Consider the following 25193-nt stretch of genomic DNA (forward strand, 5'->3'; position numbering starts at 1 on the left):
TTCTGATTGGCTGGAAGGTGTGCAGTAAAACCGTTTAATGCACAGGTAGTTCCAGTCAGTTTGATTACAGTTCAAAATTAATCCGCTACTATAAACATTGGTAACCATAGTAACACAGATACACTGGCAAGCAGAGTGAGAGACACATACACTCTAAAAAGCGCTGGGTTGTTTCCAGGCGCGGATTTATGGGTGGGCCTGGGTGGGCACGTGCCCACCCAGATTGACCGGTGGCCCACCCAATCAGATTAATAAAAACAATTTAAATTTTTAATTTTAATAATAATAATAATGAATTAATAAATAATTTCATTTTAATAGTTTCCTGAGGACATTTATGTACAATAGCTACGAAAAATAGCTACAAAAGAAAAATATTATGTCGGCATATCACGTGTCAGTCCAGTAATGCTATCACGCAACACCACTCTCTACTTGCGACTCGCGTGACAGACAGATGAACTTCAGGTTTAAAGCAGCCGCGGAGGGCTGACTGACATGAGTACAAGGTAGTTAAATTCACTACCTACGTACCGATCTGCTATACTTGACATATTTATCAGGCGTGCGTGTTACATAGGCGTAATTTGCGAGTGGGGCGGGTGGGACATGTCCCCACCACTTTTTAAAACATTTCGCGGCACGAATGTACCAATTCTACAAATAAACATCTCCAGTTAACCAGCAGAGCATTCATTTCGTTCGTTTGTTAAATAAGAGATGATCTAGCGCTGAAATGTGTTTTTTAAATCAAGTGATGAAAGTGCTTGTTGCCGCTGCGATCAGTGGCGCGGATACAGTCAGGGTTCGTACACTTTTTCCAAGGTCAAATTCAAGCACTTTTCAAGCACTTTACAGGTCCATTTTAAAGCTTTTTCCAGCACCTTACACTACCGTAAATTACATACCAATACATAGTTAAAATTATTATTTAGTGTTTTTATCACATCAAAAGAGATAAACAGCCAAATGTTTCATAATAGCAGAGGGCTGCACGATATTGAAGAAAAATTAGATATGCGATAACTCATTAAATAATGCGATATTCAATATGCGATACGATAATGCTTAAAGTGTGTCAAATTAACTTAAATTATCTTTAAAATATCTTTAAAATGATATAACCTACACATACATGTTTCACATTCTTTTTGTGATAAGAAAATATCCCTACAATTTCAAGACAGTGAACATCAGTGTTTTACTGTAGCATCAGAAGTGTTATTTTAACATCACTGGGGTTTAGGGGTTCAGGTTATCCTACATTAGGTTTATTTAACAACAGAAACTGATTAATCAAATGTAAAAATAAACACTGCTTAGTTTTCACTGCATGAGTAAATATACTGATTCTTATTAAAGCTACAAAAGTCAGCCAAAACCAGTGAGTGATTTTTTGTCTTTTGTTCATGATCCCAGTTATTGCAAGCCGTTGCGATATGCAATTATGCATATTGTAATATATACAGTTGCAATATTTCGATATATTGTGCAGCCCTAATATTTAAGCCAATCACAAGTTTTATTCTTCAAAATGTATCACTAAGTATATAGCCTAAAGCATATGATTAATATACTTTCCATTATATTAATGTCCAAATATTGCTTACCAGATAATGTGATTTATAGGCAGTAAAACTGAAATAATTTCAAATATGAAGACTTAGGATTTGAACAGAAATATTTGACAGGCCTTCCCGTTTTGGGACACATTCTTGATATAGACAAGGTTTGAACAATATCTGAGTGCACAGGCACCTGCCTGATAAATGTATTTCATTGCCAAGATGTCTTGGGCCAAGACATAACGTTAGCTTATACATTTACTGGAATAGAGCAGTGTAAATATTGCATAGGGCCATCCTAAACCTTACAGTAACAGTATACTACTTATGACACTGACTGATTTCTGTTTAGCAATCAACGACTGTTGTTATGCACTGGGCTAACGTTTGCAGGTTAATTTGCACGTTACACTTCTGTAATTTTGGCAATGTTCACTGCATATTCCACAAATGAACGTGACATAACGGACATGCAATACTTACATTACATTATCACACCAAGTACTCTCAGTCACTAACGGCCCTTTCAGATAGGACGCGGACCGCGCTGCGCTATGAAATGAAACCGATATATTTCAATGGCTTGCGCCGCGCGACTCGGACCAAAGCGGAGCTCAGCGAGCTCGCGCGCACGCCGCGGTCAAAGTTTAAAATAGTTCAACTGTTGCCGCTGCGTGGCCAATAAAAACGGTGCATCCAAACAACCGCGGAAATCAAAATGAAAACTCCGCTTACTTTTGCTAAGGCCAGCGTAACGCAAATCAATCTGATTCTGAAGGGCTACATTTTTTTTCTCCATTTAATAAAGAACTATTTCGTCAGAAAGATATTTCTTGTGAAAGAAATACAGTTACAAATTCAAGCATTTTCAAGCATTTTATCCAAAATTCAAGCACTTTTCAAACCTTGAAAACACAACATCAAAATTCAAGCACTTTCAAGGATTTCAAGCACCCGTACGAACCCTGTACAGTGTTTTCTCGTGTGGCTCGCGCACACACCGCACTGTCTTGACTCGACGCGCGCTTCAATCCGTTGCGGATACTCTCTATTCGTTCTGGTGAAATCACACATCATAATGCACACGTGTCCCTCCTTGATATACAACCACTGATGAACATAATCAGTTTTGATGAAAAAAAAAAAAAAAAAACTAGGCTGGTGCGGACTAGATCCCACAACCTCTGACACTGTTGGCGAAAGTTCTACCACTGGACCATTTAGGTGTACGTTGTTCAAATAAGCGAATCTATGTATTTTAGTCACACAACAAATCTATTATACAGCATATATTTGGCTACATCTCATTAAACGACAAATGTAGCATACTATTTAAATCGATGGACATCGTAATGTTATTGTACAATGTACATATATCTAATTTAGCAAAGTTACGCCACTGGGCGTGTATATAAGCTTAAAAAACCGAGGCCCCCCGTATATTCACCAGGCCCACCTATTAATGACATTCTGTATCCGCCACTGGTTGTTTCCCTAACCCAAATGTTGGGTTGAGGCAGTTGGATCTAGGGTTGGGTCAGTTTGACCCAACGTTGGTTTATAAATGTCAACCCAACGCATTGGGTTGTAGAAGTAACGGTTGGAGATGCTTCTGCGTGCCCGCCCTTTCAAGAGCTGAGGACGACGGACAAGACACACAACTTTGCCCTGCTCCAAGTAAGTTGATTTATATAACATCAAACGGTGAGATATAGCCTACCACATAAAGTTTTGTTTAATTGTCTTAGTTATAGGTAGTTAGCTTGATTACTGATGGGAACGCTATTTTGAGCCTGGGTCGTTTAAACTACATAATATATTCCTACCGATCGCAAATTAGAAATCAGATAACATTTTGAACCGCTGATATTGAGGTCGCCAAATATTTACGATTGAATTTGCATTGCTTAAGTAAATGGCACTTCGATATGTATGAAATGTTCCCTAACTATTTCAAATTTCCATGCGAAAAAAGTAGTTTTGAAACAAGCTATAGCTAACTATTAGCTGCTAATAGGCTATGGCCATACGTCCGGCTATAAGGACAGTCTGGTTTTTTTAAGGGTCTGTCCGCCGTCCGGCGCAGCTTTGAGACGGACGCTCATTTGTCATACAGCTAACCTAGGATTGTTATGGTGAGTTTTCTTTTAGTTATATCTTATTTTTGGAAATGTATGTGACGAGTTTACAAGCTAATTAAGTCTCAAACGCCGTCTGTAAAACAGGAAAAAACTTGATTACACGAGTAAATAACTACTTTGACCGAATATATCTGTGTATATATAAACCCCATGCATTTTATTTTACTGACATTAGCCTGTATTTGGCGATAATCGCCTGTTTTTGCACTCGTGAAGTTCAACATGAAAGCTTAGCGGCAGCCTCGTTACTCACAGTAACATGCCATGCAGGATAGAATTGCGAAACATTATTGGATAATTCTTATAATTGACATTTCTTTGGGCCAATCGGAATCTTAGCACTTTTTCTCTTGGCCAATCGGAGTCTTAGCACTTGCGTCAGAATCTTGAAGCACACAGCGTCAACTGAGCTCACCATGAGACGCGCTGGCTTCCGTGCGAGTCTAATGTAAACTCGCGCATGCATTTTCCTGCATTGAACTTGTTTTAGCGCCCGCCAAAGTCTTATTTGATCGGTGAGTAATGTAGATGAACAGCTGCGTTTGTGACGGCGTATGCTTAACTGAAAGAACCACCAGAGAGAGACGGTCGCGCGCGCGCGCACTCTGTGTAAACAAGACTTCACCGTCTCCAAACTAAGCGCTGTCTTGCTCTCTCTCCCTCGCACATATTAATCAAAATAAATCGACACGGTGGTAAAAGGTCGGAAGACCAAAGTTTCATGTGGAGCATTCGGAGATATTTTTTTTCCTGAATTACCGCTGGTGTGAATTGTGCTAAATAAGTTGTCTTATCTTCTCTAAAAAAAATTCCGGACATTCAGTGACATAAAACAACACTTTAATCAAACGAAAAAAACTATCCAGTGTTGAAATGTTTTCTGTGTTGACACAAATCTTGGATGTCCATGTCCTAAATGCTGGGATAATCACACAACGCGCATGACACGTCCAATTCGCGAACTAATGACTCCTTTGAACCGATTCATTATCATGAATGGTTAAAACAACTGATCTTTCCAACAGTGAACTCAGGAGACATCTGAATCAGTGTATAATCAGTAACACTTTACAATAAGGTTCTATGCATTACATAAATTACATAAAAAAGTACAGTTTGCTTACTCAAGCTTAAACTTTAAAATAAATAAAACCACTTGTTTTTTTTTTTAAAGCATATGACTAAATTTTTCCATACAGTGCTATTAAGAATCGATAAGAGAATCGTTAAAGAATCGGATCGATAATCAGAATCGTCAGTGGCATTATTATTGATAAAATCGTATCAATCTATGTGAAGACAGTAAAATTATAATCAAACATTAAAGAACATACATGTTTATTCATTTTTTTTTTCTTTTTAGAGTTAAAAGATTAAAACATTTTGCTAACATGAGGTCTTATTGTGTCACTGTCAGTCTTTTTACATCAGTGCAAAACCTGCTCCCCTCCATCTCTCCCCCCGCTCTATTCCCCTCCACACACCCCTCCCCTGCTCCTCTACCTCTCTCCCACGCCCCCCTCTCCTCTCTCAGCCTCATCCTACCATAGAGAGTTAAAGGAGGTGTTCAGGTGTTAATTTTTTTGCAACCTGGACCTTATTTCTAGCATGAAATAAGTTAATTTACTCACCTAAACAATTTGGTGTAACTTGCATTCATTCAGGAGATCTACTCACAATTGTTTGTGTGAGTAAATTAACATATTTCATGCTAGAAATAAGGTCCAGGTTGCAAAAAACAGAACTTGTCTTTTAACAAGTTCAAAACTCTAAGCAATCAACTATAAGTAATCAAATATTTATTGAGTGTCCTTTTTCTTTGTCTTTGTCTTTCTAATAGATGGATAACTTTGTGAAGGACAAACTGTCTGAGTGGAACCTTATTAATTTAATCCCTGCGTTTGAAGGTATGTAACAATCCATTTCATTGTTAGAATTAAACACCATGCCAATTTTCTTTCTCTTTCTCTCATGTGTAATACTGCATAGTATTGTAAGTACTGGTTGAATAAATGAATGTTGTGTATTTTGTATGTGTGACCCTGTTAAATATTTGTGCCCCATTGCTTACTAAATCATTGACTTTTCCTGCACTTTTCCTGGACTAGGGACTGTTCGTTATTTATTTAAGGGGCCACCGGAGGAGTTTTGAGATCTGTTGTCAAAAAAGACATGACCCTCCCTTCGCCAGCAATAATTTTTTCTATGACCCTCCAAAATAATTGTGAAAAAAAGCATGACCCTCCCCGATAATTTATTGATTAGCCTAATTCTGTACTAGTTTGCGCTTGGCAAAGATGTTCAGATAGCCATTGTTTGTTTGTTTTTTAAACCATAAACTCTTGCTTTCTCATCTTACTAGGGCTGTAACGATAGACCAAACCTACGATTCGGTTCATATCACGATTTTTGATTTTAGATTTGAAAAAAATCATGTTTTCGGTGCTGATGCGGTGTGACTCGTTCAACATGTGGGTGGCGCTGCCAACATAGCATCTAAAAGCTGTCACAAACAACCGGCAAAAGTAATGATTATTAATATGTCAAATATAGCAAGGAGACATTTTAATTGTTTATTAATAAACAAGTGTTTTCTGTGTCTACTGCAAAGATGAAGTTGACGATGCGTCGCGATCTTCTCAGAACGCGCCAGAGAGAAATGCACATATCATAAGGAGAAAGCAGTCTGTTTTCTTTCGTTATGAATTGTTCTGTTTAAAAGTAGACATTTCAAGCTTTCTATATATTTCTCCGGTCTGTGAGGCAAGTAGCATAGCCTACCTTACGCTGAGTTTCGGTTCATTTAGGCTATGAGACAAGATCCAGTTCACTCGCCCGCGCCTCCGTGTCATGATTATTATCTATTTTCTACTATATTTAGACTACTTCTTATTTATTAAATCCAGATGAAAGAATGATTAAAATTAAGATAAAATTAATAAAAAAACGAAATTCACTTTAAAGAAAGGCTTTGTGCTTTCTGTTTGAGGTTTCTGTGAAATTTTTAAAGTTGCTTCAGAGCAGTCATGTCTGCAATGGAGAACTGTCACGCCCGTAACATTGTTTTTTTTGTTTTTGTTTTTTTCACATAAATGCGAACACGAAAAATAAAATAAAAATAATAAAATATTTTATGTTCTGTGGAGGCCGATCTTTATTTATCCGGTGGGTATATATCTTTGGTTTGCACAGTGTAATTTATAGAATTACTAAAAAATATTTTGCCACCTAAAAGTTAAAGATTTTTTGTGTCACGTCACATGTGTATTTCCCTCATATTAAATATAAAACTCGTGTGTAGACTGATATTTGTCTAATGTCTTGACTCCTTTCAGACGTTTCAAAATATTGGTATTAAATGCATTTTCTGAGAATTTTTATTTTAAGTTTTGACTGCAAATGTCACGACCATAACACTGGAATCGCCCAATTTTAACGAATTTATCCTCAACTAGTTTTTGTGGTGTAGGTCTATGTATTTTATGTTACAGTTTTTCTGAATTGCTAAAACACTAAATCCCATTCTCTGAACCAAATTCTCAATAGCCTAAACCAAGCTGTCAATTAAATCACTCTTTCTGTAAAACATTAAACAAGTTCAGGCAGTTAAAACACTGTTTGCAAATCTCATGCACCCTTTTTGCAAAACTCTAAACACATTCTCGCTCACTAAAACACATTTCACACTGTGATGCACGTGTGTTTCAAAACTCTAAACACATTCTCGCTCACTAAAACACATTTCACACTGTGATGCACGTGTGTTTCAAAACTCTAAACACAGACAGGCAAAAGTTAAACACAACTACAACACTCTTGTCATCATTTACACACAACGACTCAAAATTGTTCACACTTATTTCTAATGATGTGACCAAACCAACTGTACATAATACAAGTCCGTTTAGAGAGCCAAAATTGACTCAAAATGTTGCACTGAATGTTGATACCTATATGGATTGAAAAGATATAAGAGAGAGAGGAGGAAGAGTGCGTGTAAGCGAGGTGGTGAACAAGGAGGAAGAGGATGATGATGATGAAGAGCATGTGTGGAGAACACTGTCAAGGCTGGATCTGGCTTTAGGGTTTTTCTCTTTGCCTCCAGAGATGACAGTGTGTCTGTGATGTGGACAAACTCCTCCACCAGAACATGAAGACGCGATGCTGAAGCAGAACACATGTAAAATCTCTCTCACTGACCTTGATTTTGCAGTTGCACAACTCTTTTGAGTGACTGTAACATGCTTTTCATTTAGAGTTTTTTACTGTAACCTTTATGGCTTTTGCAGTTGGGTCACTGTATTTTTACAGTATGCAAGTGCTGAATATCCAGACATTCAATACTATACAATATTCTGTACAATACTATACTTACAGTGCATACAGTAATTTATTCACCTTACTAATGTTAGTAGTCATTACTATACTTTTTTACGTAATTGCAAATTTTGTTTACTTTGTTACAATATACTTTTTTTCTTTAACTGCATGCTTTGGATTCTGTGTTCTCCATTTTTTGATGTAGTGTCTAATGAATGATCTGTAGTGTTTATAATATTGACTCGTTGTGTGTATGATCTGAGAGCATTGTTTGATTTTGAGCAAAGATAAAATGGTTTTGAGGCAATTGTTTAATTTTGCCAGAAGAGCCAGAGGTTCTCTGAATGTGGTGTGAAAATTTGGTTTTGTGTTTAAGGTTTTGAGAAAGTGAGTGATGGTTTCAAGAAATGTGTTTTAGCAATTCAAACTGTAACTTAAATAATACTAATAGTAATTTAAAGATGTGGTAGCCCTACATCTTACACATCGTGGAAACAAAATAAGAATGGAAACTAAAATATGCAGTATCGCCACATATCTGATAACGCGAAATCAACATGGAGCTAAATGAAAAAAAATTGCACCAAACAAGCCACTTTGAAATGTTGCTGTTTTCATGAATATAAAAGTTGGGTGACCCTCCCCCTAGACTAAAAAAAGTTGGATGACCCTCCCCTCAACAAAGAATAAAAAGACATGACCCTCCCCTATTTTCCTCCGGTGGCCCCTTCCATAAATACCGAACGGTCCCTTAGATATCCCAAGATTTTGTGATGCTGCAGCCCGAGGCCCCAGACAAATTGACAGCAAATTGGAACACACTATTCGCCCCAAGGATCATCAATCTGGCACAATAGGAAAAAACGGAGATCACAAAAAACTTTGATCTTCTTTCAGCAGGTAATGTTATTTGTAGAATGTTGATTTGAGATTTACGCTTGTGGGACACTGGGACTTCTCTTCTGCTTATACATTGTTTATTGTTACTGTATTGCAAACAATTAATAAATGAACACTTTTCGGTAACACTTTACAATAAGGTACAAAAAAATTCCTTGGTTACTAGGGAACTACCCATTAGTTCCTGATTAGTTCCCTAAGGAGTTCCCTAGTAACTAAGCATTCTTTGTGTCACTTATTGTAAAGTGTTACCAGATGAACTAATCAGGAACTACTGGTTACTTGCTAGGGAACTAATCAGGAACTGCTGGGTAGTTAACCAGTACTTACTGGTGAACGCCCAACTCAGCCTTATTAGGGGACTACTGGTTAGTTACCAGGGAAAACAATAAGTGTTACCCACTTTTCCTATATTGTGAAAAATCTTCCTTCCTCCAACCATAAGATACATTTACTGTTGTATTTGACTGATGAATCTATCATATATATTTTACAGAAAAACAAGGGGAGGTTGCGTTGCAGCTGCTCCCGGTGTTGCTGCCAACCGGGGTATACAAGGTTGGCAGAAAACTGTGCCGCCCCAGCCGCCTTGAGTTCAGAAGGGCTTTTATTGATGTTAAGCCTGTAAGTTACAATGATTTTTACCTGAATTTATTTTTCTTCCTTATTATGAAGCTAAGGCATAGCACGTAAATCATGACAACTCTGGTGATATTGCTGTTGCTGTTACAAGTACCTGACCTGTTCAAACAACTTCCTTTTGTTTTGTTTTTCTTACAGGTTGGAACTAACCTGGCGGAATACCTGACAAAGGCACCCACAGAGTACCCCTTTGTACTCATGTTGGGGGACGGGCATCAGTGCTCCCAGGCCTTTGTTGTCATCAATGGGACGGGTCTGGAGCACCCTTCCCTTCTGGGAGCTGTAGATGTCTGCTTTAAGGCTTTTTTTGTTTTTGACATCGCATACCCAAAAGTTTGCAGCAAAGTTTGGGAGTTTATCCAAACAGCGCTCTTTGAAATCCCTGGACAAGAGGCAAATGAGGTCAAAATTCTCCAGGCTCAATTTAATTCCATTTAAATCCTTGAACTTGAACTAAATGTTTAATGAATTGCTAATGAATTCATTTTAAATTGTAAATTCTTTATGAAATGAATAAATATATTTTTAAAGACCAACTCATGTCAATTGAAGATCTTTTAATTGGTAAATAAGAAATACAAACATGCATTGATAGAATAATGTTTTGAATATTATCTTTAATTTTATAAAAATAACTGTACAAGTTGCTTTCATAATGCAAAGGTTAATTGAAAAAAGTAATTTTTAATCCAAATGATACCCATGACCCATAATTTGGGTTGTATTCTTCAACCCATTGTTTAGTCAGTTCAACCCAACAATTTAGTAATTTCTACCCAACTTTGGGTAGAAAACATAACCCAACATGTTGGGTTAAAATAACCCAGCGCTGGGTGAGACCCTTTTTGACCCAGCAGCTGGGTTATAAAATAACCCAACTTGGGTTGTTTTCAACCCAGCAGTTTTTAGAGTGTATGAAAACGTTTATTTAGGTAGGCTAAATGGATGATTTTTGCTTTAATTTGTATGGTGACAATTTTGAGAAATGGGCCCAGGCACAAGACGAAATAGAAGACTTGGAGAAGACGTTGAATGACAAAAAGCGGCACAAAGAATTAACAATAAATAAATGACATGATTAGTTCAAATAAAGTGCTGCCAAAATCAATACTCCCTTATGTAAAATACTTATGGTGTAGATGTGGGGCTGGGGGCGGGGCTTTAACATTTCAAAGCCGCGATGTACAGAAAATCACACAAAGATATAGAAGAAAATGTATAAAAAAACTTTGGATCAATAAAACTAAGAAATAACATAAATAACTCCAGAAAGGCCACAGACAGGATTTGCATTTCACATACAAATCAAATTAAATCGGCTAAATTACCTGTGCGAGCAGGCTCTATACACCACAACATCGATAAACCGAAAAAATAAACAATTAATTTACTAAATTAAATTAGAACAGAATATAGCCTACCTTTCTAATTAATAAAAATACAAAACGAAATAAATCAGAATCAAGTCACAAGATGAGCAAATGTATAAAATGCCTAAAGTGCAGGGGAACATATATTCAAAACACAAGCCACAAATAGTTAGATTAGATAACCCTGACAGGTCAATAAATAAAATAAAAATAAAGAAACTATTAAAATAACGATAGTAGCCAGAATTTTCAACTTTGTCTTTGTAACTGCAGAAACAAAATGCTAAACTGGAGTGGCAGTCTTTTTAGCTAAAAATGTTCACACTCACAGCATCCAAAAATCAAATTAGAACCGGCTGAAAAGTTTTGAAGTCACTTGTACCCGTATAGCCTACCTGATCGAGAGAACAAGTCCAGTCTTTCACTCTGTCTGTGTCCGTTGGAGTCTTTTCAAATTGTGCGCGCGGATAAAATACATTCTAACGTGAAACTTGTTAGCGTTGGCCGGCAGAAGTGCGATCATGGTTTTCCTGTTGCTAAATCCAGCCTTGGAGAATATCCTTTCTGACGGTGTACATCCACACTTTATATTTTCTTATCCCAGACATTGTTATTTTAAAGATTTAAATCCTTGCCGCGAAGACGCTCCTCTGTCGGTTACGGATTGAAAGTGAAACTTAAATCTGTCACGCGGATGCGGGGTGTTTGGATTTATTCAAGCACATTAAAAAATATTTATTAAAAGCTTATTTCTTTGCACATTTTTATATACAGCATTATCATAATAGGCTGAATATTAACGTATTGACAGAAAACCGGTAGTTCTATGTGAAATCAGACACTGAGCGCCCTCATATAGCCAAAGTGGCATGATCCTCGTTTCATAACACCTCTGCGAAGATTCGACCGTGAGATCGGTAGTCGAATCCGGCTCCTCCAATCGAAGCATCGAATCTTCGACTATTTGGGGTCACCCCTAATTGGAACATCTATTTCTGATTTGGGTTTTTATTTACTATTTACATAAATTTTGTCGATTTGCAATAAAGATCTTTACAAAACCTGGCAAACAAATTGTATAGGTTAAGAAATGTACAATGTAGTTTTCAGGGAAAAAAAGGAAAAAAAGAAAATTAACTCAAACCTTACATTAAATAAAATGAATGGTCACAATAAATCATTGTGAGTATACTCCTCAAGGTTGACAAACTGGGCAGATGTAGTTTTTGTGTTTCCTTGAACATTGAACAGTTTGAATTCGTTCAGGGCTTTCTTTGTTTGTTTGTTGCCTAACCCTCTCCTGTGAAGCTCTTGTATTAGTATGAGCCTCAGTTAAAGCCTCACTCATAGCAATAACCGATTCTGTCAATTGTTCCACTGACATTGTGCCCTCCACACTCTTGTCAATCTGGCAAAAAGTGCAGGACAATACTGTTAAAAAAGTGCTACCTATTTATCATTAATGATATTTATTTGAAAATCATAACAATCTGCAGTTACCCGATAGTGCTCAGGTATTTCGGAAGGGTAACGGGCCTCCCTTCCAAACATTAAAAAGTACGGTGAGTACGTAGTGGTCACCTGCCGCTTTGCCCGAAGCCCAAACATTACGGCATCTAGGTGTTTATCCCATTCATTGGGCTTGTCTTTGAACAAGCTTGCAAAGGGATCCGGTAATATAATAACATTATTTTCAGGTTCAAAGCAAAGGTTGGAAAGGTTCAAAATTGTTGTCAGTGTGAAGAGAATTAGAATTAAATTATTGTTACCTCTGTATTGTCACATTCATTCGTTCCACAAGGCCGTTCATCTGTGGGTGGTACGGTGCGCACAAGGACCTTTTAATGTTGAACACTTTGCAGATATTACTGTTCAGCTGCAATTTATAAAAGAAAACAGACTCTTAAAGTTCTCAGGGAAAAGATGAAAGGTGTGTATATTGAAAAAAAGTTGACATTTAATAATTTTTGATCAATGTTTTAGAACATGTCTGACTCACTGTGTTTACAAACTCTTTCCCCTGGTCTGTGAGGACTCTCTTAGGTGACTCAAACTGATGCACACATTTTAAAAGGCAATCAGCAACCTCCCCGGCAGCCTTTGACTTGAGGGGATAAGCCTGGGGCCACTTGGTCATGTAGTCAATGATGACACAAATATACTGGTAACCATTTTCTGTTGGTGCTAATTTGCCAATTAGATCCATCCCCACAAGAACGAAAGGCTGTTTAACCTAGAGATCATTAAATAGAAGCAAAATAATCAGTTATATAACTTAATTGTTATTTCTAATTTAATTCTAACAAATAATAATAAATAAATGTGTGATGGAAAGGAATACCACAACTGGAATGATTTCATTTTGCTCCTTAACTGATGACCTGCTGGCCTGACGTGGTACACACTGTGCCACCTGTGATCAAAACAGTATAATGCTGGAAATCATTAGCATTTTATAATATTGCAAACATATTAATTCTGTACATGTTATTACCCAGGTGTCAATGTCCTGTGACATGCCAGGCCAGTAAAATCGTATAGATATTGCGTTTCGTGTTTTCTTTTGTCCAGTGTGAGCTCCGAGGCTGCTTGCATGAAACTCCTCAAGAAGTTTGTTTGCCTCTTCTGCCCCACACACAACTTTTAGTCTACTCTGTTGTTTTTTGCCTTTGTTCTTAAGGTAATACAATTCACCATCTATGAAAAGAAAAACTGGGATCTGGAGGGATTCTTGAGATTCTCTGAAGGATCTCAGAGCTGTTATCTTAGGGAAAGGAGGTTGAAAAAAGTATTTAATAAAAGGGGAAAAATAATTTTTTCCAAGGTGTTTTAGAGAAAAACATTTATTTCATTATAACCATATAACTATAGTTTTAATATCATAAATATGTTTTTTTTTTTTTTTTTTTTTTTTAAAAAGTTACATTTTTGTGATTACGAATGTGTCAGCTTTAAAATGCATGCAGTACTGTATAGTGACACCTAGTGGCATAAAGTTATGCATCTAAAAACTTGACTAATTTATACTTTTAGTGAATATAATGGCATAAATGGTAAATTACAAAAGAGTGGGTGATTACCTCAAAATTTCTAGTCCATATTTTACTATTTATGCTAATTATACATATTTTTTTCGATACAACTAAAAATGATTTGGATTTTTATTTATGGCGATTCAACTTTGCAGCGTTCATGATTTTTTTAACGTGTGCATTGTTTAATCATGCATGTCCTCACGTTGAATAACCTACGTTGCAGGCAACTATAAAGTAGTAGATTCTGTACTTTTTTTAACCTAAAAGTATGAACGCAAAAAGCAGGCCTAGCTTATGTTGCACGTGCACCTGGCCTCACCTTTAGCATATGAGATACAAATTTAAGATCAAACTTTAGACCATTTTTGAGAACTGATAACATGATTTAAAAAATTGTAAATATTAACATTTTTATGGCTCTTACATTGGAGGTCAAAAGTGTTGGCCTTTTTTCTAAAATTTGATTTCTCCGCTTTGGAATACCCATCAGGGTATGAACCATTTGTTTTATAATTTAATATTTTTTGTATATGTCAGGATCCATGTTAATCACCAAATTCAACAAGATAACCCAGTCAAGAAATGTCTGCAAGCTGGTGGGTGGGGTGAGTGAGTGGGTTTACCCGAGACACAAAACCAACACAAAAGACAGTTGTAAAAAAAAAGATTTTATTAACAAAAGATACTACAATACTACTAATACAAATACAATGAAACTGCTAAAGAGTACTTCAATGCACAAGGATGTAAATATGGAGTATTGAAAGCACTGAAAATACAAGTGAACTATGTATGGTAGAATGTTATCTGATATGTAATAAGGTGTAAAATATCTGATGTCTAATTTAAACAACAACTGAATAACAATTTGTAAAAAGAAATCTGAAAAACTTTCCACAGATTGACTCGGCTAATGGCTATGCGATGATACGTAACGATCTCATCTGCTTGTCTTTAGGATCCCCATAAGGTTTAACTCTGCCATATTGGCCACTCTGATGAAAAAGTGTATGTGTTTGAACCAGATCTTAGCACACCTGTGACCCTGCATCTCTGCATATTTCACATCCCAGTGCATTATTAGAAAGGAATATGAAAGAGTATTTGGTTTTAAAATGTGTTCATATTGGGCCAGAGTCCAACAGATTGGCAAACTGAGGGCTGATGCTACTTACCCTCTTTAGGGCTTTTCTACTAAATGCATAGTTCCAAACATCAACATTACTGACACTGCACAGGCTTACATCTTCAATCTCGATCATTCTTTTGATATGACAAACAATTGCAGCATTAACTTACCCCCCCCAAAAAAATCTTCCAGGGTCCGCTTCATGTTATAGATCAATGTTTATCAATGAACACAATCAGATTTTGTTTAATCTTTTTTTTAAGTGGGAGATTCTAAAACACATAATGTGAAAAAGCTTAGCGTGGTTTAATGTACCTAAACAACGATCAATAATCATCAAATGTCTCTCTCCGGAGCAATATGAGAGAGAAATGTGGTGATCACTGATCGTTGTTTAGGTACATTAAACCACGCTAAGCTTTTTCCTCACAATAGGCTCTAATGAAGCAGACACGCGTAATGTCAGATAACACTGCAACAGCGTAGACTTGTAAGACACTGTTCAGTCACTGCGAGACGACCTTCTGACACATGTTCTGTAACGCTAGATAGGCCTATATATAACCACCATTTAGCATTTAATGTTTTGAGGTTCATTTTGAATTAGTCAGATGTTAGATAATTATATACTTTTTAAATATTTTATTTTTAAATATCAAATTGGTGTAAAAAAAATAATTTTTGTAACTAGCAGAATTGTATTAGGTTTAGTAACAACAATTTATATTGTTTACATGGTACAGTTTCTGATAAGCTACTTTTTTTATTGCTTGACACAAATTTTATGATTTCATTTCAGTTCAGTGCTTGTGATTTCATTCAATATTGACTCATTTGTATAAATATTATATGCTACACAAGATAGGCATTCATTTTTCTCAAGACAAAAAAAAACTCACCTAATCAGCCCAGACATATAATGCGTTTTTCTATTTATTATAACAACAACTGTAGCTAGAGATCATCTGTTCACATGACAGTGTGTCGATTCTCGTATCGCACGGAGAAGGACAACACTATATCGCCATATCAATGTTTTGTCCCTCCCCTAGTTTTGTATATAATGCTGCATTGTGCATTGTGTTGTTAGTTGTATGTTTTTGACATTCCTCTGTTTTTAACAGGTTGGGACCAGCATAGTTGAATACTTGAAGGAGGCTGGGCTCACTGAACCCTTCCCCTCTGTCCTTGGCCTTGGGGACGACAGTCAGTGCCTTCAGGCCTGTGTAACTGCTGGCAAACAGGCACTACAGCAAAACACTCTCCTTGGTGCTGTGCACACATGCTTTAAACTGTGTTTTGGACGTCCATTTCCCGAAGCAGTGCGCACCAGTGTGGGAATCTGTGCAGACTGTTGTCTACTGACTCCCAGGAACAGAATCCCCTTCAGTGAGTGGATATGTGTCATGTGAAGCAGCACTGGAACCAAAACAACTAAAGAATATCACTCCGGTAAAATTACAATTAGGCCTATTCATTTTCAAATTTACCTTAGTAAAAGTACAAAGGTAATTCATTTTTAAAGTACTTAAAAAGTAAAAAGCAATGATCAATGTTTTCTTTTTTTATTTCTAGACAGTTTTAGTCCTTCTTCAGCACTAATAAGAAAGATAAGTGCAGACATTTACCTATAGGCTATATATTGATCTGCAAATAAGCAAACTTTTTATTTCATTAGCAAAACAATTATTTGATAATTAATTAATTGATAACAGAATTATTTGATAATTATTTATTAATTGTATTATTTATTAACAAGTTATATTATATAGTTATACCTATATTTTCAGTTTCCCTCAGTCGTTGCCTCAAATACATGAATTTACTCAATGGCATTCTATGCTGAGGAACACACACACACACACACACACACACACACAGTACTGTATAGAATATAAAAGCTAATCTGAGGTTAGTTAAGGCAAGGCACTTGAGTGCAGGGTTTCTTTCTGAAGTTGATTTCTCACAGAACACACTCACAAAACCAACATTTACATGTATTTGTTAAAATTGTATTTTCATAATACTACTTCTATTAATAACATTAGTAAATAAGGAAGGTCACAAATCAATGTAGTTTTGTATAACTGTTCATTAGTTACTTCTTAGTTATTTTTCTTGAACCTTAATTAGTAGTTATACCATGGTCTGGGTGAATACTCGATTCTGATTGGCTGCAGGGTGTCCATTAGAAAGTGATAATGTACACCTAGGAAAGGCGTCCCGTCAGTTTGCCTGATGGCAGTTATAAATGACTGCGCTGGCTCAAACTCACTGACCAACTGCTGCGGTCGGGTCGCTGTGGTTGCTTGGCAACGCCTGTATACGGGAGATATTAAATAGTGCGCTCGACTTAATAAATAAAACCCCTCACGATTTGTACTCTAAAACACATTAAAGTATTATTAATTGATTAAATATTTCTTTCTTTCGTAAGTGACCATGGTATAAGCGGGTTAATGCCCTTCGAGGTGTCCATTATCAGGTATTAATGGACTTCAGCGGAGGCAACCGCTGCGCGTCGGACGGTTCACGCCTCGCCGTCGTCCATTAATACCTGATAATGGACACCTCGAAGGGCATTAACCCTTACATAATTAATAGTAGTTCTTCAGGAGGTATGACAGAATTCATTAGTTATTGATTAACTAACTGTTACTTAACACAATCATAAAATTCTATTAAAATGTTAAGTGGGTGAAAAAAACAAACTCCTTAATCTTGTATTTGGGTCAAAAATGGGCACCCATAGAAATGAATGGGAAAAACTGTAATTTAGAGCATTCTTCTTGTTTTTTTGTAAAAATAAATCGATAGATCCAATACAATGCATATCTAACATACACACAAATGAAGGGCTGATCCTGTACAACATTCTCATCATGGCAAAAACTCACACTCAAAAAAAAAAAGCATAATTTACATAGAAAATATGGTACTTTTTGAAGTAAATAAATTCAAAAATACCCCCAAATTAAAAAAACACACCATAAATGGATAGACAAAATTTTATCGAAGACAGTGATATAACATTTATAATAAATAAAAAATAGGATCACATCTGAGTCCTCTGTGCCCACATTTGTCCACAATTACAGAATTAAGGGCTATAAAGTGAACACGGTTTGAGGGCTACGAGCAGAAATTTTACAATACCTAAACACAATATTGGGTTTGAAAAATAAGAAAGCTGCAAAGTGCGTTTCAATCCGTAAACATTTCAATTTTTTTGTTTAACTTTTAAGTTTGTCACTGTTTATGTATATGTCTTTTTATGTTTGTTTATCGGCTTTACTCTTTGTACCCCCCGACTGTCATTGTAATTCTTAAAATCAATTTTAAAAAAAGATTAAAAAAAGAGGGATTAAATAACTTTTTCTAAAGAGACAATAAATCCAATAAAGAATAAATAAAGACAATAAAGAATGAATATATTTCTGTATAAAAGGTTATATATAGGCTAATGGTGGGTACAATGGGGTTTTTTTCACGTGAATTTTATGTGAAAATCATTCCAAACACTATCGCAATTTCTTCCTGCATATCGTCCAGTGCTTATTCTGAAGTCTCGCGTGATTCTGCAAGAATTCCTGTGTTCACAGTCGAGACTCTGGTTGAAAAACTCCTCCTTTCATTAGAATTTCTGCATCGTTAAGGAAAGCAGAGCGATCAGGGAAGTAATCTTCAGCCTGAACTCCAGATAGGCCTTTAGTTTCTTTCCTCAGCTTTATATACTGTTGCCTGATCTTCATTATGCGATGAGAGATAAGAGCAATCAGAAATGTTAGGATCTGTCACTGTCATTATCTGAGACTAAACTTTCAGCCTTTTCCGATCGCGCTTAAAAATAAAACAATTGCGTTGTTCATTTTAGATGCAGAAACAATAATGTTGTAACCAGCCGCTAAAGCACATTCCTCTACACTGAGTTTACACACGATCCTAATGCCATGTGGCCGAGTTAGACCACACTACTCGCAACACCAGCCGTGCTCCCGGCAGAAGAAGGACAGCGGGAGCAAACTCTCTCCCACAACTCCCTCTCTAAGGAAAACTGCTCCCCCACACCACATAATACACTAAACACACAGACACACACTACAGACCAGTGAGAAATCAGACTCAGCACACGCTTCTCACTCGCTCCGCTAACGCTCGCACATGCGCACGGAGAGATACGCTTTAACACGAAGGCCAGGAATCCCCAACACTTGCTGATATATCTGCATATCCCAAGCCTAACTCGAGCGCTAACAGCACCATTCCCACATCCACACCAGGACACGTCTTGAAGACGCGCAGACACTCTGCCTGTCCCTATCTTCTTACTCTAGTAGTGAACCACTACAGAACCCATGATTCTCCGGGTCGATGTTAACTTTCAGCCCAGTCCCTGCGCAATCAGGACAAATGAACCCCCCGATCGGTTCCTTCAAACGCGCTGCGTGACCCATCAGCCACTGCTCTGATCACCGCCGCTGAACACTCCTGTCTTCCGGACGACAGCTTACGCATCGACGCTCTGTGTGACGGCATTTCATCATCTGCTGTCCTCGCTGGTGATGCCTTGTGTCTTCTTGCTGATGACAACTGTTCTCTGAGAGAATTTAACACGCATATATTTCAGCATTTTCAACCGCCGGCGCGGAAATGTCAGAGCGCGTCACGTGACGACTCTGAACGAATCACGTTGGCAGAAATTGGCATCAGCCAATGAGATTGTGCTTGCTGATAAACAGGAAATGACCATATTTGGATCCGACAGTGTTGTACAGGTGAGAGAGAGCTTTCCAGCGGTGTGTGTGATGACGGTTCCAGACAGCGATCGCGGAGCGGCGGGAGGATTTACAACGCCAACTCTTGATGAATTTATGAGAAATCTACACACTCAAACAGACAGTGTTGGAAAATAAAGACCCGAATGTGTATTTCGGACTTCTTTTTTAGCACAAGTCTGTACGAGACTTGAAATCTCAAAATTGACCAGTGAAAAACCCGATGTTTTTGCCCGCCGCGTCTCGCCTTAAATACGCAACTCCTCCGGCTAATGAGCGCATGGAAGGGACCAGCGGGATATACACTAATGCAGATAGATGGCAACGACTGCGACACTGGGGTCATTTGGGTCAGGTTTGCGTGTGCTTGTGTCACATTACAACAGTGCCTTTACAGTTATTCACATCATAAATACACTCACCTGTAGGTTTAACATTATAAATAAGGCACGTCTAATGTCCAACAGCAAATATTTCAGCATATAATGTACTTTATTATGTCTTTCAATTCAAACACAGTTACCATAATTATGCAAATATACAGTTCCTTTAAAGACATAATATTTCCCCCCAATAATTATTCCTTATATGTCCTTCTGCTTTTTTCCTTTGGTGATAATACCCACCGACACATAAACAACACATAATTAGAGGAACAATAACCAATAAGTACATAGTTAGACACTTTTACATGTGAAAAAAGTAAAAAAAGACAAAAATATATATTAATAAATATTAATAAAAATTCAACATTCACATAATTATATCAAACTCTTATAATGACACATAATTACTAATAAGTTATTCAAGTAATATTATTTAAATATCAAATAATAACAATATTAAATAAGTCAATAAATAAAATAACAAATAACTAGAATTAAAATGGAGGGAGGGTTATATATATATAAAAAAGTAATTTATGAAATATGTATTTTTATGTAATATTCTTTGATTTCAGAGTTGCCCATATCTCTTCAGAGTGTATAGTTAGCTCTTGATGTGGTGTTCTCCTCTCCATGGCGTACTGTATAAACTAAACCTAGCCAATCATTTAAAACTGCGGATCAGTGCTTTCTCCACCAGTCTAAACAAATATAACTCATCTTTATTAAATAGATTAAATAAAACTATATTTTGTATCTTTATTATATTTGGTTTCTTGAAAAAGTTCTTCCCTGCATTACTTTTGGTTTAATTTTACAAACTATAAAATATATGAGTGCAATGAGCTTCGCCGCAAATTATCCAACATCCTTAATATAAGTTATTATAGTTAGAAGATATTTCTGGTGTTATAAAATAATTGTAATTATATTAATATTAATTCTCCAAGCAAGATGTGTATTTTAGTCAGAATGATTGCGCTGCTGTTTCTGAGATTTACAGATGGAGAATACACACCTGTGAACTGCGAATTTTGCACTGAGGAAAACACCATGTCTCAAACGCATAAACAGCACAAACACATATAAACATGAACACACGCTGAAACATGTATATAAACACATATGAACACACGCTGTGTGCTGTGGTGGATATCGACCTGGGGGCTGTTCCATAAACCAAGATTAGAGGATAAGCCAGGCTTATTTCGGTTAGTCAGGCTTATTTTTGGTAGATTCGGTTTCATAAAGCAAACTTAAAATAGTTCAAACTCAGTTACTCTGGCAACTTATGCTGGGAAACTAGCCTGGTCCAGGGCAGGCTAACTGTCAGGCTAAGCCTCAGCTGTTACACAGATCCTCTAACACTGACCGACAAGAACACAATGATATTACCACTGACACTCTCTCATACCATTATTGGACTTTATCAACCACTATTAGTCCAAACATAAATACACAGTATACAGAAAATCAACTTAAATAAGGCTACAATGATAAATTAGACAATATAGACATATGAATACATTTCTCTCTGGTTTGTTTGGCAGCTGTAGTACATGTTTATGATTATTAGAAGAACATTAGAACACAATCTAAAAAAAAGCTTTGTAAAGCAGAAGTTAAAATCACAAAATTAAAAATAAATAATTACAAAAGCACAGTATGAATTTTAACTGGTAAGATGAATCTGAGCTTAGTAACAGTATATTAGCCTACATTTGAATATATCATAAAAATACACTTGTAGGTTTAAAACTCTAAATAAGGCACATCTAATGTCCAAATAACAAATATTTTAGTATATATATATATATATATATATATATATATATTTATTATGTACTTTATTATGTCTTTCAATTCAAACACATTTAACACAATTATACAAATGGACAGTTCCTTTAAAGACATCATATTTTCCCCCAATAAATATTCCTTATTTTTCCTTCTACTTTTTTTCTTTTGTGATAATACCCACCGACACACATGATTAGAACAATAACCAAGAAGTACATAGTTAGACACTTTTACATATGATTTAATGGGGAAAAGACAAAAAACAATAAATAAATATTAATAAAAATGTAACATTCACATATTTATATCAAACTCTTATAATGACACATAATTCCTAATAGTTATTCAAGTAATATTATTTGAATATCAAATATTCAATATAAAATAAGCAAATAAATAAAATAACAAATAACTAGCCTAGAAATAAAAGGGAGGGAGGGTTATATAAAAATGTAGTTAATGTAGGCTAATATATATTCCTTTATTTTATGGAATATTCTTTGATTTTAGAGTTGCGCATATCTTTTCAAAATGTATACATTTGCTCTTAATTTCATGTTATCCTCTTCATAATGTTAAGTACATTAAGAATATATTATATTATATGTATAATATATAAAAAATACATTCTAGAAACTAAATCTAACCACTCATTTAAAACTGGGGATTCTTGCTTTATCCAAAAAATTATTGCATTAAAAGCTGTAATTCTCAGCATTCTAAATAAATATACATCATATGTATTAAGTAGCAGGTCCTATACCCAAAACTATATTTTGTATCTTTATATATTTAGTTTCTTAAAAAAAAAAAAAAAATTCCCTTAATTAGGCTACTTCTGTTCAATTTTTTTTTATTAGAAGTATAAAATATATGAGTGTAATGAGCTAGAAGTTCACTGCAACTTATCCAACATCCTAAAGATACATTATTATAATTAGAAGATATTTCTGGTGTTATAAAATATGGCATATTAATTTGCCAAGCAAAATGTGTATTTTAGTCAGAATTATTGCGCTCCTATTTGGCGCGCATGCGCGCAGCAGCGCTCATTCAATATGAAGATTAGCAGTAAAATGGATACATTTGCACGACTTTTTAACATTTACAGATGGAGAATATAACTGTAAAATGTAAGTTTTACACTGAGGGGAAAAAAACATGTCACAAATCGCATAAAACAGCACAAAATATACACTGTTTGATGGTGGATCGATTTGATCCACGATCGACCTCTAGGGCTGCTTCAGAAACGCGTGCACACGCAATTATCTAGACTAGATAAACCTGGATCAAATTAGTGAGATTGCGTGAACTTCAATTACCTTTTATGGAACCACTTTAGCCCCAACTTATTTGTTAGGCTCATTCAAGTCCGGTTTTGGAGTTTAATCCCCGCTTTTCTAAGCGTCTTTTATGGAACAACCCCCTGATCCGCGATCGACCTCTAGGGCTGCTTTAACAACGCGTGCACGCGATTATCCAGACTAGATACACCTGGAGCAAACTAGTGGGATTGCGTGAACTCAAATCAGGTGTTGGAGGAGTTAAATCCCTTTATGGAACAGGTTCAGTTTCTACATGACTCTGTTATATTGTTTACCGTAAGCTGAGACGCGCTCAACATGTGCGGGCAGCTTTACTCACACAATAACACGAGCATTAGCCTCAGATACAGCACTGCAGTGTTACATCTAGTGATGCCTTTTACACCGTTTCTGGAAACTATGACACACAGAGAACGCTCTGCCTCGACTAAAACACTGTAAACAAGTAAAAACACCAACCTTTCTTCACTCTGAAGGGCGGCGCAGCCTTATGACGTCACACACCAGGGCAAAATAAAAGTCCTTCATCCTCTCTCCCATAAATGTGGGATTTTTAACCACCCACCCTTCCTCACTTTATAAATGAACTGAAAACTCCTGCTTCATCCCTCAGCACTCTCTCAAATGAAAAGAGCTATTACAGTAGACATTTTATCAACAAGATAAGTGCCTTGCAGCCGAACTATAGCCCTTATGCTGTGATTTATTTTTATTCCTTTTTCGGTTCAATTTATTTAATTTCTTAACTTTTATTTTTGGGATATTCTAAATCAAACTACTGTCAAGTTGTTGTTTTTTTTATTTTTATATTACGAATATGTTTGCCTTTTACGAATATGATCTTGTTTAATCATGCGAAGTGTAGTAATCTCACAATATCCCACAGCACCAGCTATGATGAATGCCCTAAAGTGCACAATATAATAACATACAACTAAGTTTCACTGGAGAAAAATGTCTCAAACTCTTGAGCCATTTGTGCAAATGATTTATAATATGATACAAACAGAGCAACATGTCCAGAGACCTCAGACAGTGTGTATAATCCAGCACGGGGGCTAATTACTGCAGCGGACACACACACATCTGTATCAAACATCGGCCTGCTTGTGTGAGTGTGTAAAGAGCGGGCCAGCGTGTGTGAGGAAACTCCTGCCAGGGCTCCTGCCAGCACACGGGATAAGAGCGCTGAGGGCCGACTGTTGAGGAGCACCAACAACCACACCGTGACGTCACTGTGGCGCTCGAAATGTATGGAAGGCGAACGGGGTCAAAGTCAGGCGCAGCCTGATGACATCACACACCCAGACCAAAATAAAAGTCCTGTTCACATGATGCTGTTTTTCCTTTGCATCCAAAATATTAATAACTGGCAATGAGAGAGTGAGAGATTCTGTCTAATAGGCAAAACTGTAATGTTTGGGTGCAGAAACCATTTATACCAGATATATTACAGTATTAATAAGCAAATAGCTAATGTTGTTAACAAGTTAAATATACATGTTAAAATAGTGTATGAATATATAAAGAAAAGTTTATCTTATGTGTCATTGTGGGATTGGCAATATGACCAGAATCATAGTTCAAGATTAGACATCTGATCAATAACAGCAGGTCTGTAACTCAGTTCTGTTCAGGAGGAGGTTTATTTAGAGTAAACTGGATTATATTACAGTAATTGATCAAGTGTTTACAGTATGATCAGTTTCTACAGAGAATCACGAGATCCTTCACACACACACACACACACACACACACTCATTGATCAACAAACTGTGATATTGATTCATTCTCTTGAATAT

At 36.4% G+C, this 25193-nt stretch overlaps 1 long non-coding RNA gene across 2 annotated transcripts in view; it reads left to right on the top strand.

Moving 5' to 3' along the window:
• Window positions 1-10088, top strand: part of LOC311081573 — a 40969-nt gene extending 30881 nt beyond the window's left edge. The window contains exons 1-5 of one of the 2 annotated variants that reach the window (XR_014605922.1): window positions 3060-3242; window positions 5547-5613; window positions 8782-8926; window positions 9423-9550; window positions 9707-10088. This is a non-coding gene — a long non-coding RNA (uncharacterized lncRNA). Of the gene's footprint in view, window positions 1-3059; window positions 3243-5546; window positions 5614-8781; window positions 8927-9422; window positions 9551-9706 lie in introns of those variants that run through there. The other variant, XR_014605921.1, reaches the window with a different exon arrangement.
• The last annotated feature ends 15105 nt before the right edge of the window (window positions 10089-25193 follow it).

This window comes from Abramis brama (genome assembly GCF_963993115.1).
Source record: "Abramis brama genome assembly, chromosome: 4".
Taxonomy (NCBI): Eukaryota; Metazoa; Chordata; class Actinopteri; order Cypriniformes; family Leuciscidae; genus Abramis; species Abramis brama.